We start from the raw sequence: 15,278 nt of genomic DNA, 5'->3' as shown, positions 1-15,278 counted from the left end.
TTCAGGAGTCAAAGGATATATATATATATATAAATTTCTTTTTCTTTTTTGAAAAAAATGTGATTATCAGGTTGCATACTAAAACATGAAGCTGACACAGGGAAACCACAATATTCATTTACTGTAGAATCCTGATTCTGACCATGTGATGGATGTAGGCTGCTGTCTTATATAATTCTATAATTCCTTTATGTCTGGTTTGTTCACCACCAATCCCTGAGGAAATATATCTGCTATTTAACTGCTACATTCTCCACTGTGTTCACCAGCTAGTCGCTAACTGTGTGCTAACTCTTCTGATTTATGCTGGGGCTTGTGACTGAGACTAGTCTGGTGATTATTCAGTTTAGTTTCATACGCGCGACCTTATTTTGATACTGAGGAGCTGGGTATTATGGTCAGATTTATTTATCATCCAAAAATGATTATTGCAAGCACAGTAAGGGATTCTTAATTTTTCCCTACACTGGCAGAGTCACACTCTAATAACCACTATCTTCCCTGAAGAGTAAATGGAGCATGTTCAGAAAACCTGAATGAATTCAGTCTGATGATACCTGCTGCTACAAATACCAGGACACAACTGTATTCAAAATATGTCCTAATGACAGGACACTTTATTTAAAATCGCGCGACTGGATCTGCTGTATACAGTTAGCTCGTGGTGGACGGCCTGTTTATATCTGCAGGGCTTTTAAGGAGGTCATGCTTTGTTTAGATTATCAGACATTTCAGCTCGCTGCTGGTTATTTAATAAATAAACAGCAGAAGCTCTGGGTCTCAGATTCTGTTTTGTGTTTAGTTCAAGATGGTTTGAGTGGTCTGGTTAAGCATTTGCCATCTATTATTATAAACCCTCATCTTGAGAGTCTGCTTACTAGACGGAAACACAAACCTGATCTAATCTATTTTCAGATTTGTTAGCTGTTAGTGATAGTCATATTTGGTCAATCTTTTTTATTTTAGTGTAGTTCAAGTCAAACTGTGGACAAGAGTACAGCAAGTATTTTAGTCTCATTTAAATCTTCAGAAAACCAGTTCAAATAAGATTCCGCCCAATTAATTTAAAGCTTAAAAAACTGCGACTGAAAATCAGCCAGAAAATGACAGATTGTATAATTAAGTCTGCAGGTTTGCAGATAGGTTGTCTGGTCTGATGCTATAATTTAAGCAATACATCAGGATGTGAAATTTGTTCTGCATATTTATTTTGAATAAACGCAACTCAAGAAATGACTCCCCCAGATGAATGGGACATGATGTCTTCACAACAGACAATTACTATAAAGAAAGTCAACATCAGTGACAACAGATGTTGTCACTTACATTTGGAAGAAAATATTTGTATGTTTTTGCAGACAACAGAAGTTTTGTACCAGATTTTGACAAATACACTTTGTCAAAATGTCCATTAACAATATTAATACCATAACTAAACAAGAAATCACACTGATGAAAGTCATCATGATGTCATCCATGTTGGACTTGGTGATTAAGTGGCAAAAGAAGGGCTGCAAATCGTATACATACTGTAATATTCTCTCATATTCTAAATATTCTCCATTGTCGTTTAAGTGGATCAATGAAAAATACTGGCTCAAAATACCCTCAAAAACAACTGTAAGTTATACATGAAAAGTAAGTGTATTTTAATTGAAATAATATTATTCACTATAAAGATAATGGCTACTATTATTAGTAAGTAAAGTAACATTGGTAACATGTTGGGACATATTATCCATGAAATGAACCCTCCAGTCAGCACTAACTCCAGGCTGCACTCACAGGATGCTCCACCAATCAAATGCTTTATCTCATAGATAGCTGATGTCAGGGTCCTGGTTGCCAATCCTGGTGAAGGAGGCCTGACGGGGAGAGGACAAATATTTCCCCTGTGATTAATAAATACGATGTATTCTGGCTGGACTCCAACTGGAGCTGCTCCAGTCTGCTAGCTGAGTGACACAGCATATTTACTGACTATAACACTGAATTCTGGAAGAATCACACGGGCTTATCGGAGCAAGCCGGGCCAAGATCTATAGAAGCTGTTGTTTCAGACATGGGCTCAAGGCGTGCACTGGGGCCAGTGGGCCGGTCTGTTGGTCTGTTAGGACAGTGGTGGGAGTGGCCTCAGAGTGGTGGGAGTGGCCCGGCCCAGATGGCCGTCCTGTACAGCCCAGGGACTTAATATCTTTCTTTTCCCTCCTCTCAAACCAGATGGAGACCATTACAGTGGCCTGAAAGACCTGAGAGGTGTGTTTGTGTGTGTGTGTGTGTGTGTGTGTGTGTGTGTGTGTGTTGGGGTGGGTGGGTATCTAATTACCACAAAAGTTTTTTTCCTGTCCATTCTGCTTTTTTCTTGCTTTTCTGACACAAAATGCTCCACTGCAAACCCTCCAGAGAATTCATATGAGAGACCAGACTGTTTCACACAGAACAGAACAGAAGGACGGACAGAGAAAGAGAAGAAATTCAGAGAAGGGCAGGAGAGAGGAGGGGGAAAAAAAGCACATTAAAGATATGCAAATCCAGCTGTCTAGGGTGAGGAGCATTAACTAGTGTTAGCAGGATAGCTTCCTCTATTTTTAGTGTGTGTGTGTGCGTTTGTGTGTGTGTGTGTGTGTGTGTGTGTGTGCGTGTGTGTGTGCGGGCATGTGTCTGTCTCTCTCTGCCGAGGTGTGTGATGACTTCCTTAAGTCTGGGCTTTCATGTTCTAGTCAGACAGTCTGGGCGTCAAGATATGTCAGCAGAAATATTCTGCCTAATTGAGACACCTCACAAATGAAGCTGTCAAGCCTGGGCTTCAAACAGAATACACAACAGCAGTTCGTGAAAAATTTCTAGGACAGCAGTGTGAGGCAGCGCCTTTTTCTGATTTTATTATGGCCAAGTAAAAACAAAGTTGAATGATTACAGGTTTGTTTCAGGACAATCATCAGAACTTCAAAAACTTTATAGAAAAAAAAACTTGGAGTAGCCATGCCAATCACGTCTTCATGAATTCAGATGAAGAAGGTCAAGGGGAGGGATGGATTTAACATGTTTATTCTTATTTTCTTTTGGTGTTATCCAAAGCCAGTGTTAAAGCTACAGTGTGTAATATTTAAAAGAACGTATTCACAGAAATTTAATATATTGTCCATACGTGTGTGTTCATATATATATAATCACCTGCTACAAAGAACCGATTTTTTTCGTCAACTTCGTCAGTTCAGTTATATATAGTAACATTAGGAGGACCCGACCTCAAGTCTCCATGTTTGCTGTGTCGTGTTGTGCTGCGTTCCGGTTCCACTGCGACTCGGGAGGCCGGAAACAAATCACCACTCCGACTTCCGGGGTCCCAATTCCGAGGTATAATAGACGCAGCATTAAATACGGTTGCAGAAAACGGTCCAGAATACCTCACGTTCGCGTTGAATTTCCAGTGCTGCGGGGAACCGGAAATGGACTTTAGAGTCTCCAATTCACCTAAACTGCATGTCTTTTGACTGTGGCAGGACGCCGGAGCACCCAAAACAAAAGGGACAGGGAAAGGTCTCCAGATGCTTGTGAAGCAATAAGGGATTGTTAATGCATCAAGACTCTCTCTACACATGAATAATAATATGCCAATGGGTCTGGAGATTCTTGGATTGATCTTCAATTTCCAAGTGGTCTTAGGAATGGTCACAGACCAGCATAGCATATCAACAGATACTGCGGGGCCAGTGGATGTCAGCTGAGTAGGCCCCATAGGTACCCAAGACAAAACCCACGCAATCACTGGGAGAACATGAAACTCCACACAGAAAAACCCTGGTCCGCCGCCAGCTTGATGAAGCGTGGAACTTACTCGCTGTGAGTCGACAGTGCTAACCACTGGCCCTAACCTCCGACATCTCAAAGGCATCCTCAGTTGCGTTCACACATGTACTTACTGTACATCTGTTTGCCTGATCACCCAGGGCGGATGGTGATGCAAAGTTCCGAAAAGAGCCTAAGGCTGCAAGGCAAGTTCAATGCATCAGTGCATACATGGTAAGTACTGTAATGAACTTGTCAGAGAAGCAACAGCCCACTTTGCATCATGTCAAGGTTTCACCTCTTCTTCATCCATTATTTGCTAATGTCTGGACACTTCAATGTGCTTTAGGAATTTGATGCTAACAGCTCCATTCAAGTGTCATGAGTCAAGAATGTGTCTCTTTAATTCACTCTCATTAATATTATGTCTATCCTTCAATTTGCTCTGTAGCCGTGACTCTAAGAAATGTCTGCTCAAAGCATCCAGTGTTTACAGCAGCTGACGTGACTGTCTTCCTTGAGCGTGATCACAAACTGATCTGATATTTGGTGCTGAAAACTGTAAGCTACTCATGCTCGGCTGCACGCCCTTGCCATACTGTACAGACACGTACACCTACAACCATGCAGTATCTGAAATATGCAAACACACACACACACACACACACACACACACACACACAGAGTATACAGCCTATGTAATCCCATCGTCTGTGTCTGCTCATCCCCGTGTCCTGTGCTTGTTTGCGTTGTATCTAGTTCCCAGTGCCATATGGTATCTGTAGCCATCAGTATCACACTCTGCAGCCAACCCTAATAGCCTGCTGTTCTCAGGGCTTGGCGCTCCTTGTCTTAACAAAGACTGCACTGACAAACTCAGTATAAAGTATTGTAGTATTGGAGCAGACACTCAGATATTGTTTTACTGGTCCACTCTCTTCACAGTTTTGCATCCCCATCATGTGTAGAATCACTTTTCCAGCTACGGGTCCAGTCAGTGTGCCCATCATGTTGCCTGCAGCATTTTTCTTTTATTGGAGATACCAAGCTGCATTATACATGGTTATTAAACTTCCTCTGGTGATTTACATTTTACACTTACGGTGGGTGGCTTGTGAGAGGTGTTCTTTTTTAGGTGGTCACAACTGAAGCAACAAGAAAGAGATGTCCTGACTTTGAGTTCCAAGTAGGTCACACCCCAAAAAACCTGGATCCAACACAGAGTTATGTTAACTGAACATGAAAAAAACAATATACGAAGTTAGCTCTACGATTCAAACTGACAATCTTTGCAGACAGATTTGCTTTCCGTTTATATTTCTCAGTTTAAAGAGTAATTTGACATGACGACTGATGCTGTTCAAGCCATTTTGTACCCGAGTCAGACCAAAGACAACTTGCAATACTGCTCCCAGTAACTTTGTGTTATGTTTACGGGGATAAATCATTGCCACCATTATTATGAACAGAATCAACCATGACTTGACAGAACATGTATTAAAGACACAGAATAAGTTTACATCATGTTTTTTTTTTTATTACAAAAAAATTTAATTATAATGAAAAAAAATGAAGATTACATGATGTGATGTCTCGTAACATGCTAGTTTTGTTTCTAATTTTTTTTCTGCATTTAATGAGTTAAGTGTACTTTTTGCATTTTATTTATTCAACTCATAATTTTAAGTCAAAAGACTCCAAGTAAGCAAAAATCAAGCGTGAGTATAAACTCAATTATACAATATGAAAATTGAAAAGTGGAATTTGGCTTGAAATCAATAAAACTCACATTTTATTTTAATCTTGTTGAGTTAACAAGTAAAATGGGTAACACTTCTAAATTCCTGTATGATATTGATATACTCCAACTTCTCGACGTTTAATGGGCACTTTTTTCCAAGCCTGTGGCATACAAATCTGAAAAAATAATAACAATAACAATGTACGACAACAGAAGCAGAGCTGTTTTAAGGAGCTGTCAGGACCAGGATTACTATTAACTGCAGCAGAAGTCTAGTAGATCATAGCCAGAGGAGAGAAAGGCGAGGGGGGTCTGACAAAAAGCAGGAAGCCTAAAGTCTGCCCGGCCCGGGGCGAATGCTGTGCTCCGCAGGGACACAAACACACTGAACTGCAACTCGGCTCTCTTGTGATAAACAGTAAGCTAGGGAACATATGTGGGCAGCACACATGAGCATACATGAAAATGCATGCAGAACACAATATGTTTGTGGAGGAGACATTGGAGCCACGGGCCTGTTAGACAAAAGGATCCTTTGTTCTGTTACAAGACACACACACACACACACACACACATACACATACAGTACACACCAAAAACATGAGTGTTCCATGCATACCAGACAGAGCAGAAAAAGACTGCAGGTTCAAGGCTGTTGGGGACTGTTGGAGTCTGAAAGTTGCATCTGTCTCATTCATCAGTGTTCTATCTCTCGAGTGCAGCTACACTGCAGATCCTCTTGCATGTGTGTGTGTGTGTGTGTGTGTGTGGCCAGGTATTACTCATGTTGTGGGGACCTCAATCTGTATACACAGTTACATTATTGGGACTTGTAATTGAATTTTAAGTTGAAGATATGTTTTAAGGTAAGCTTTGTGTTAGGTTATGGATGCTATGGTTAAAGTTATGAAGAGTATATATGAGCTTGTGAAATGATGGTTACAAATAATTCCTCAGCCAGCAGCTGTATATCAACATAAATTGAAGTTTAATTACATTCGGGACAAACTGGTGCCTACTTTACAAACCTGATTCTACAAGGAAATGTTAACTCAAGTTATGTGACACTGTGAATGTGCTGTTATGTTACAAGAAAACAATAACAGGAAATATTTGTTAAAATAAAATATAAAATATTCAGGGGCAGGCCGTAATAAAGGCTATTGCAGATTGCAAAGCCAACCAGTCCCCAGTCTTGGGAAAAAAATATTTTATAGCAAATATTAAACTCCATTTCTTGTTAAAATAAGGCACGTGCAGAACTAATATTGGTAGGTTCAATTTGATTAAGTATAGGACAGCAAGATAAGGAGAGCAGTATCACATATCCTAAGTAAATGTCTGAGGCAGCTTTATGGAGTAAAAATGTACGTGAATGCATTTTTTTTACATGCACACATGTGATATACAACTGTAGGCAGTCGAATTATTTGAAACTTATAAGAAAAATGTAAGTCAACGTAATGTCTTATGCAGTCATTGTGTGTGTGTGTGTGTGTGTGTGTGTGTGTGTGTGTGTGTGTGTGTGTGTGTGTGTGCGCGTGCGTGCGTGCGTGTGTGTGTGTGTGCCTGTGCGTGTGTGTGAATGCTGTATGTAGGTCAGGTCATCTTCACCAGCAGGTTCTGTCAGAAGGTGAAGATGAACTGTTAGGAGAGAAGTGTCTCTCCGTGTCAGTGTAGCAGTCTGGCAGCCTAGCCCCTCCTCCACGCTGCTCACATCTCTGTGCAAACATAAAAACGGAGATTTCGCTAAAATATTCAGTTATCTACAGTACGGCGTATCAAATTGCCAGCACAGACCCTCCCTTTTTTTCCGTTTAATAGAAATTATTTATGAAAAACCTTCATATAACCATACTTCTGTGCAAACATGGACACGGATAGCTACGCAATTGCACACCGACAGTAGAGACACCTGCACTTGCATACTACAATCCATTTTGTTCATATGCGGTGTAGGCCGTAGTATGTAGTAGCTTCAAGTGGTGAGATTGCAGATTTTGCAATCAACTAAATACCCTTGGTCTCAACCTCCCCTGTCGAGCGTGAAGGAGAATGGAAGCTGACTTCGAACATGGGTGTGGTATGACTCATGAGTGCTGAGTACTTGTATTTATGCAGTATTGTCTACTGAGTACTCATGTAATGTGAGTATTCACGGAGCGGTTTACATCCACATGTTGATGGCTGTTGCAGCTGGGGTGATTCCATTGCGAGATGGTCTCTAGTCTGCCCCTTACCAAAAGGCAAAACAACATTAACTAAATAACTTACAGTCAGGACCACTGTTGTCAAAATGAATTCATTTCGATAATCGCAGGGCCTGAGGTAGGGAAGGCATACATCTCAACCCTTTCATGAGCCTTTCACGGATTGTGAGGCAGGGAGCGGAGAAGTTAAAGACCCCCCCCCCCCAAAACAACCATACCAGGCTAACCTAACGTCCCTGCCCTTCCATGTGCATAGGTGGAAAACCTGAGGTAGGGAGAGCACACGTCTCATTTTAAATGGGACTCATAGACTGTATGAGCTCCTATGTCTGGTTCCAAAAAACAGAGATTGCAATGGTCAAAATTCTGTACTCATAACGGCAGTGGGTGATGCCATGGTGGGTTGCCACTTGATGAGACATCAGCATGAGTTCCAAAAGCAGAAAAAAAGCCCAACAGAGGATGTTTTTCTCCAGGATGTTTTTTCTCTAGCTGAAGAAGCTCAGCCCTTTCGCAGGCTGCGTTGATCCAGTTCCAAACTGACATCATTGAGTCTGTCCTCACATCAATCATCGACGCCTGGTATAGTGCAGCAAAACAAACAGGACATTCAGCACATAATTCACTCAGCCCATCGGATGCAGGCTGCCCCTCATTGATCAGCTGCACTCCACTAGGTTCAAGCAGAATGCTGGTGTGATCATCTCTGACTCCGACCCATCCCTCTCCTGACACAGACTCTTTGAGCTTCTTCCTTCAGGCTAAAGACTGAGATCTATATAAAACCTCCACGAGCTGACACAGGAACAGCTTCTTTCCAGAAGCAGCTGTGCTGCAGACCTGTGTTGTTAACAAACTGCTCTTCACTGTACATTTCGTTTCATCCCACCTCGACTGTTATATTATTGTCTTATTGGTCACACATTCCTCATTTAATCATCGTACAGATGTAATACAACTAAACATTACATTGCACAGTTTTTCAGCATTTTTATTGGTTGCATATGTCATTTAACTGTTGCACTTTTCATCGGACTGTCCATATTTCATATACACTTTCACGTCCCATTTCAAAACTATCATAACTGTAAATGGAGCTTAAATTTTAGTTTTTAATTGTATTCCTGTTCTTTCATTACTTATAATAATCGTACTTTGACTCGGTTCTTCGTCATCTATGTTGCCTTTGTGGACTGAATGCTGGAACACATTCTTTATATAGCTGCATACTTGTAAAAAAGAAAAAGAAAATCCACAACAAAACGTGATTTCATTGATGGCGGTCACCAGGATAATAATAGGCCAATTCAAAATTATTATTATAATAATTAAAAGATAATAATATCAGATTATTATTGATTGTTTTAGCTCTATTATAATTTGTGTTGAATTATTTATAATAATACTTACTTTTTTCATATGCTCCTCTCTGTTTTAGAATGCAACTTTTGACTCCCAGTAGATTACCAGATGTTATAGTGATCAAATTTTGATGCTTTTGGGATTTAAAGAGACCAAAACAAAAGTTGGAATACAGTAAATACTGGACTTTTCCAGGTGACAGGAAAAAATGTATCCAAATGAGTGCACACGTTGTCAGCTGGATGTGTAAACACAAAACCGCTTGCAAAAAACTAAAATAATCTGTCGATCTTCCACTGCCAGCAAGTTGGCACTAAATACAGCTTTAAGGTATTGTGCTGATACAAAAATTCCCATTATGGTTATTGAAAGTAATTAAATAAATAAAAGTACAGCTTTAGCCAAAGTTATTTTTCCCATTTACTTCAAATGAAAGAACGCATTTGTTTCACTGTGCAATCCATCATTTAAGACCTGCATATCAGTCAGTGATTCATTTGGTGACGTGTTCAAATTGCTGTTAAACGACTATTTCTCAATGTGTTTGCTTAGGCAGCAAATCAATCAATGTTGTGGGGAATCCTTTCATACTTTTACTGCACCAAAGCAATACGATCAATGCGTCAGCTCTTGACAAAAACTGCACGTCGCCTCTGTTCACACTCATCAACACTTTCCCCCACAGCTCTGCATGAAAAGTTTGCTTCTTAACTTTTCATGTTATTAGATTTGACTAGCTCATTTTTCATCTTGACAGCTTCACTAAGGCAGCCTGAAAAGGATGAAAATATTTGCGCGCGTGTGTGTGTGTGCGCAAGCAAACGAGTACAGTCTCCATGCCTTTTTTTCCTCAAGTCTGCTCATCCTTGTCACCATTTCAAAAGCTGTTCTTCTTTTTTCTCCCTCCAAATTCCCGAATCCCCCCTCCTTAACCCCCCATCGTATTACTCTTTCTTCTACTCCTCCTCTATGATATTTTCTTCTCTCTTTTTTTGCCAGAGTAAAAACCAACAACAACAACAACAACAACAACACTTGTCGTCTGGCTGCCAGTTTGTCTCCAGCCTCTCCAAACCTTTCCCTGCTTTGGTATTGGCTGGCTGGAGCTGCTGTATTGGTATTGGCTGGTTCCAGCAGGTGAGGAGTAGCTGTGCCCCTTAATCAAGGCCCTGCAGTGAGGGAAGCAAGTGCCAGACAGACAGTGCAGCAGCAGTAGCTGCAGCCGTCAGCATTGGCAGCTCTCCATGAAGCCGAGCATGGGGATGCCATGACCTTCAGACAGCTGGGACTAGCAGGGGGAAAGACAAACAAACACAAATACAACCCATACATATTTTTTATCGCAGTCCAAATTCTCTCTGTGCCCACGTAGCTCCAATTTTCCTCCGCAGACGACAATGCGTGCAAGCTTTTCACAATGCATAGCAAGAAGACGTATTGAAAGTCAAAGAGATGCTCAGATGAAATCTGCACACAAAGACCAGACCACGGAGTCTGCCAGATGCATTTAAATGTAAACCACAAAAAACGAATCCGTTTAAAAAACGAAGATAATGTGATGTTTAGGATGCAACTAAAACAGAAGACTCTGAGGCTCTCTCGGACCATAAATACATTTAAAAGGCCTTTGCTGAATAATAGTGAGCTGGCAGAATGCCATGTCACAGCACATCTTGCACAAAAAACTATTATTGCCAAGTAGCAATAGGGTCAAGGACAAGGCTGGTGTTTTTCTGTATTCATTCTTAATAAATCCCATGAAACAATGCTTTACATACACACTCAAACCAGTACAGCACTAAATGGGTGTATTGCTCCAGGTATTGTTGAGAAACATCATCATCTTCAAAAATGGGATATTGTGTGCATTTGAATTTGGATTAATAGGGATAGGAAAACAATAGTGCCCACTTTGTTCATTGCAGTGAAGTAACCACTGGTTCCCTCAATCCCAAGTGGTCAAAAGGACCCTGACCACAATACTGAACCTACATCTGGCAGGTCTGTATTAGATACAGTCTTGTTGTTTAAAAATATATAATATGGTACTAAAGGTACACACACACTGACATGTATTTATGTCTTAGGAGGAAACCCACAATGACAGTGAAAAGACTGAAGCCTCAGACCTCAGCCAGTCAGCCGGGCTCTTACTCAGCTGGTCGACTGATATCAGACAGACTCAGACTTACTTTCAGAATCTCCAACTCTTTTTGTTTCTCCATCTGATCTATTATTTGTCATCATCAGACTCCTGGTCTCCTCCTTCTGCAGCTCAGTTTTCACTCGCTCGATCTGGTCTGACAGACACTTATTCTCGTGGGTCTCCATCTCCAGCCCGGTGGTGAGCTCACTGACCTTCTCAACAAGGTGAGCCTCTCTCGCTGTGTTGCACTGCTTTGCCTCCATAAGTTCCTGCGGATGGTCATCCTTTTTGCTTCTACATTTGATCTATCATCTCCAGACTCCTGGTCTGCTTCTTCTGCAGCTCGGCGTTGAAATACTCGTCCTGTTTTGACAGCGACTCGATCTTTTTAATCTCTGTCTCCAGCCGAGTAGAGAGCCTGACTGACTGATTTGTCTTTCAAGAGCTCTGTTGAGACTCTTCTCAATCTTGAGGTTGTGATAGAGGTCAAAGTTGAATATTTTCAGGTCCACAAGTTCGTGAATGTGTGCCACCCGAGCTGTGTTGACCTGGTTTGCTATCAGAAGCTGCTGCCAAAAGAAGTCTTCAGCAACTGGTCACTCGGCTCCAGACTCCTGGTCTGCTCCTTGTTCAGCTCAGCTGTAAAACCTAACTGGTCTGACAGAGGCTGGTTCTTTTTAGTATCCAGCCAAAGCAGAGAGGTACCTACTTTGACCTTTTTAAAATCAATATATTTTTCATTTTGATAGGTTAATAAAAAAAAATCGTTTAATGTTCACTTAAGTCTGCAACAACAATGAACCCAAACCTTGATACTCGCCATAACCCTAACCCGATCGAAGTTAAAGGCAACATTTTAATTTAAAGTGTCAAATCAAAGAAAATACCTGATGTTACGTTGATTGTCTGCCATCTTTGGAATTCCAGGAGATGTGACAATATGCATGCATGACGATGTGATGTGCATTGATTTAGGAACAATGACTTATGAAATATAGTCTCTTTTTCAGATACATAGTATATGCAGAATCTCATTTTAAACTCCTTCACCCTCCCTTCTTTCTTCTTTCTTTCTTTTCTGTCTCCAACACTCGTCCAAAATATTGCCCTCCTCCCTAACCCCTGACCTCCATTCACTCTCCCAACCTCCTCTTGTGAGCCCTGTGCAGAACCGACAAACCCCCTCCATCCCGGGCCTATTAACAGGCCTCGGATCACTGTAATGATGCCTGTCCTTATGTCTGTACAGCTACTGCAGCACTGAATAACATCCACATCAGAGGATGGTATGATATGAGGATGGAATTTATATACTGTATATATATACATATCTTTATCATTATTGTGCTAGACACAATACTGTTTGTGTATGTACGTTTTGACAGTATTAAGATCTGAAATTTAGATCTGTGTGTAGATTATGTGTCTATGTGTCATGGAACGGCAGACAGCTGCTGCAGGATCCGTCATTCAGCTGCTGTATTTATAGGTTGATGACCATAGCACTCAAACAGCTGCATCACACAGGGGACAGAGAGTGAGACGGAGAGGACACAGGAACCTGACATGTTCAACGCTCACCGCTTAAATTCTGCCAGGGCTCAAAGTGACTCTTGCGCCAAGTTTAAATGAGCTATCATGTCACAAACAAAAGAGGGGGCCCTATGGGGCATGTCCACCATGAAAATCAAATAAAAATGAAAAATGTATTGTAAAAGTCACTTTTTTTTGTGTGGAATAGATTTTCTGTTTGCTTCCTTCTCCATGGGTCCTGTGCATGGGTGTTTTAAGTAGAGCAGAGTAAAAAAAAGATGGATTACTGCTTTGTTAACGCTTCTAATTAAAGCCTGTGACATACAGCATAATTACTCCAATGTTACTTTGTTACATTTAACTACAATTTAACCCGTCAAATATACTTGATGTTGATATATATACAGCAGTCACAGTTAAATGACATTGGTTTCGTCTCGTCGTCATTACTGAAATTTAACGCTCTCCTGTTCTAAACTAGACATTAACTGGGTATAACTGCGTGTAAGATGAAGACCGTTCATCTGCATAAATTCTACATTGAAAAGTTAAGTTCCTCCATTTGCCAAAAATGTCTGTGAGGAAGTAACTGCAAAAAACCCAGCTGCTCATGAAACTTGCCCTGCTCTATTAAGTTAGAAACAAAATGTCTGAGGTTTAGGTCAATTAAATTGATTTTCGAATAAATTTGTACAGCCCTGAATGTAGAGGTTTCTTTGTGATACTACCACACTAGACGCAACTAATGATTATTTTCCTTTTGATTATTGTGGGACATTCTCCATTATTTGTTTAACCAATAATTTTTTTTTTTAAAAATCAGGAAATATGCAAAAATGATTTCCTTGAGCATATGGTGATGTCATCGTTGTTCAAGCGATGCTCCTGATCGTAAAGGTTTTCCACACCGACACCGGCGTTCCCCCCCTAATAAGACCTCTGCCCAGGTGGAAGGTGTCCAGAGCCATGTTGGATTTATGTGAGGTCACCACCAAAGTTCATAACACAGTTAGAGTGATGTGTACCCTCTCCCACCCTAACAGGTGCAGTAACACTAATGGGACTCATTAGAGAGATGTCAGTCAAGCGCTGTCTGTATGTGTGGGTGGAGGTGTGTGTAGGGCAACTCAAGTTTCAGTTTACTATCACACAAGACAAAGACAATACACACAACTGAGCGGCTGGAACTAGGGATTTTAAAGGTTTACATTATGTTAAATTAAGAGTATTGCTTTCCTCACAAGACGCATTTGTTGTGCTTTAAGTCTTATGTATTTCATAAGATCAGAGGTGGCGAAGCAGGACCCAGAGAAAGCAGGTAGAGAAAAAAAGGAAATTCAATTAAGAGAAAAATAAAAAAAGTAATCTTACAGTGTACAGAGGGGAAATATAAGTCCAAGCGGGAAACAGAACAAAAACGTAAAGTGACTGATAACAAGACACATGAGAACAGGAAGTGAATGCGAAATAAAACAGGAAATACCAAACTCAGGCTGCACAAAGAGACACACAAGGAAGGGCAAACCAAATAATTCATTAAAAAAGCCACAAAGAAGTGTTTTAAGGGCTTCCAAGAGTTTTTCCAATGTTCACAAGAATTCATGATCCTGGACAACACTAACTATTACTGCCTTACAGGGATAAAGCGGCAGTACAGCTTATATCTACACCACTATGTACAGTGCATACGGTATCATTACTTACAGATCAATGCCAGGTGTCATTGGTACTCTCTGTCCTGGCAGCTCCTGAGGACAGGGAAAGATAAAGCGAGTTAATATCTAAATGAGTGCAGAGATTGTGCTGAGCCAACTGGAAGAAAAAGCTCTGACGGATTGTATCGTGGCAGAAATAAAAATGTTCAGCTGACCATCCACCTGGCCTGCCTACTGAAATATCAGTGAAGCAGCTTCTCTGTTTCTAATGAATAAAAAAGGAAGGAATGTACCTGCTTTATATTTCAGTGGCTTCTGGTCTAATATTGAAAACTGAGAACCATTAGATATTTCTCACAGGTGCAAATAAAATTGTTGTAGGGGCCTCTGTTCCTTTTGGTGTGCAAATCAGCCAGCATGGACCATACCATAGCTTTGAGACACAGTAATCGAATGCCACCATTATTCATGTTATTAGTTGCATGTGTGTTTCATGAGTCAGGATTATGCCCACATTGTGATTACATTATAACATTGATATCTGGTAGGTGAAGGTGTGAACAAACATGGTGCTTCTCACTTCTAAAAGAGTGCTAAAGTGGAGTCCCCAAGGCTGGTAACTGAGCAAAAGGGGCTTTTGCCCCAGGGTCCCAGAACTCCAGGGACCCCGACTGTGGTTTGGGCTAATTTTAAGGCTAGACCTAACAATTATTTTCCTAATCGATTCATTTGCAGATTCTTTTGTCGATATATATATATATATTTTACAGTGTAAAACTCAAAAACTGCCTACCACAATTTCTCAAAGGCATCAGCGGTCAGATTACTTTTTCCTGATTTTT

The 15,278-nt window shown here is 40.7% G+C and overlaps 1 long non-coding RNA gene across 3 annotated transcripts in view; it reads right to left on the bottom strand.

The window, feature by feature from the left end:
* The window catches only part of LOC118299611, an 87,291-nt gene that overhangs the window by 42,051 nt on the left and 29,962 nt on the right, over positions 1-15,278 (bottom strand). For all 3 annotated transcript variants that reach the window (XR_007031713.1, XR_004789903.2, XR_007031712.1), the window contains one exon: positions 14,486-14,529. This is a non-coding gene — a long non-coding RNA (uncharacterized LOC118299611). The remainder of the gene's footprint in view (positions 1-14,485; positions 14,530-15,278) is intronic.

This window comes from Scophthalmus maximus, chromosome 11 (assembly GCF_022379125.1).
Source record: "Scophthalmus maximus strain ysfricsl-2021 chromosome 11, ASM2237912v1, whole genome shotgun sequence".
In the NCBI taxonomy this organism is placed as follows: Eukaryota; Metazoa; Chordata; class Actinopteri; order Pleuronectiformes; family Scophthalmidae; genus Scophthalmus; species Scophthalmus maximus.
This window is presented reverse-complemented; position numbering and strand designations above follow the sequence as displayed.